Here is a 2730-nt window from a genome sequence, read left to right on the forward strand (position 1 = left end):
AAAAAAAAAAAAAAAAAAAAAAAAAAAAAAAAACCTAGGACTAGAAATCCCATTCAATCTACCTATTTATTTTCTTGATATTTTCCCTAAAGAACTGAAAACATCATATCACAGTGATATATGTGCACTTTGTTTATAGCAACACAATTCATCATAGCCAAATCTTGTAAACAACCAAAATACCCAGTACCTGAGGAATGGATGAAAAAGATGTGGTATTTGCATACAATGGAGTATTACTCAGCTGTAAAGAAAGACAAACATGAAGCCTTCACAGGTTGCAACTTGAGGTTATACTCATAAGTGAAATAAAACAGACCCACATGTGTAAATACCATATTGTCTCCCTAGTGTAAGAACCCAAAAGAAGAAATAAACCCTGAAAAATGTAACAGATACAATTAAACTTAAAGAAACAGAACTTAAGGATTAAACAATGAAGAGGAGAGAAAGGAGAAAAGACAGGAAAAATGTTAGGGGCAAAACCATGCAAGTATATATACAAGATAGAGGTGATTGCACTAAGAATTTCTATCAGTTTTATGAAAATAGCAGTTAGTGTGTAGAATTCTTACCTTGACTAACTGTGTATGCAGATAACTTCAAACTAAGCAACCACATTGAGTTCAGCAATGTTTAATAAAAAAACATGCTTTAAATACTTGTTAACTTGGTTTTGTAAATGTGTACTGTTTCTAATGTCATATCAATTATTACTATACTCTCTCTGAAGTATTTTTTAGAAAAGGGTAATAAAAGAAAAAGAGATCAAGCACAAAAATTTAAGATTTCTTGAAAGCATGTGGTAACATTCAATCATATGTCCCATCTGGTAAAACTATACCTGTTAATCTGAGCAGCAGATTTGATGATAAAAATAGATAATATATCATTCATTATTAAGCAGCTATTCTTGTTTCCAAAATCTGTAATATATGTAAGATTGTATGTTATCATGTTTCTGTGTTTGTCATTTTTTTGCTTTTGTTTTTACTCTTCAAAATAAAAGAAAATTATAATAAAAAAGGAAAGAAAATGTACCTAATTCTAAGACTATGGCAAAAGAAGATTATCAAAGCAGGAAACCTCTGCTTTGTTTTTCTCTCCCAAACTCTGCTGAATACCTCTATTAATACATCCTAAAGGTTAACTATTTTTTGGTGATGATCTGTCCTTAGGCTTTATGTTGTTACTTAACAGGTTCCACTTTCCAACAAGGGAAGTTTCTTAGTACAATGCCATTGCAGTACTCAATATGGCCCCTAAACAGATGTTCAGTAAATATCACTTTCTGCTGTACTATCTCCGCTGTTATTATGCTGTACTTTCTTTTTCAAAAGAAAATTAGAAAAACCCATGGAATTTTATAGAAAGAAATATAGCATATGTATATAATGAGAGCAATCATTTATATTGTAGCTATTCTCTCTAGCCCTATAGCATCCTTTTGTGAGCAGCTTATACTTTAATAAAAAAGAAATGTTCACAGACAACAAATAAACATCAATTGGAAATTTGAATTTTTAACTTGCATTTCCCTTGGGAATATGTAGTAAACGCACGATATTTCTTAATAAAAGTTCTTACATAAATTTATAATAGTGTCAATTTTATCAAGCCTCAAAAGATTTTAATGAAATATCATCTTTACAAATTAAAATTACACTTTAAGGAGTGATATGCCATCACAAATCCCCCCAAAAACATTTGATTGCATAGAAGTAAATCAACAGTAATGATCCACATAAGATGTTCAAGAAAATAAAGAAATTCTCAGAACTCATGTTCTACTTTCATTAAAACTTTGAAATTTTGCAAAAGAGTTTAATTTAAGTAACTTCAGTTTTTGGTATAATCTCATGATTCAATAAAAAAGACTACAGTAATCACCAACACAAAAACTTTACAGATTATCTCACTTCAATTTTAAACGATGAGCTCTAAAACAAGATTCCTGGCTGTGTGACTTTCTTTTCTTTTTTATTTTTTTAAAGAGAGTACAAATTATATTAAAACAAAAAATTACAAGTGATACAGATTTTCACTTAACAAAGTAATATAAATTTCACTGTATTTGTTGTAATACATAGTGTTGTCTTCCAACCACTTCTTCATGTTACCAGGTATATGCATGTAAAATTGGAAGAAGAGATGTATAAGAAATTAAGAAGAGAAAAAGCACAAACAGATGAAAACAAGAGACAAAAGAGTTCAGTTAACTCAGCAGGGGAGCTAATTTGGCAGCATAAGAACCTGTCTGGCAAGTGCAAGGACCTGAGTTGGATCCCTAGTACTACATGCCTTGCAGGCCCTGAAACTGAGCATGGTAGTGCAAGCCTGTAATTCCAACTCTGGGGAGGCTAACACATGAGTCTGATTTGCCCAATAGGACCCTATATCAGATAAATAAAAACATAAATAAATAGAAGTCACTTAACACTATTATATACAGTTTTCTCAATCTGAAACACAGAAACGCTAGTAATACAACTATGTTTATTTTAACAGAACTAATCGATCAGTTAAATCCTTCTTAGATTTGCTTATACACAGGAAACATTTTAAAATTGATAATTTCGATATATATTTTAATACTAAGAATATTCTATGAGACCCAGTCCTAGCCCAGGTCCCGTGAGTGTGCGAAGAGTTTCCTGCTACCCTGCGCCGGCGGGACCAGTCCCAGCTCAGGCGCAGCGTGGGCCGGACCCTCTCCCACCCCCTCGGGCC

The sequence above is a fragment of the Octodon degus genome, unplaced genomic scaffold (genome assembly GCF_000260255.1).
Source record: "Octodon degus isolate 3935 unplaced genomic scaffold, OctDeg1.0 scaffold00188, whole genome shotgun sequence".
NCBI classification, from domain to species: Eukaryota; Metazoa; Chordata; class Mammalia; order Rodentia; family Octodontidae; genus Octodon; species Octodon degus.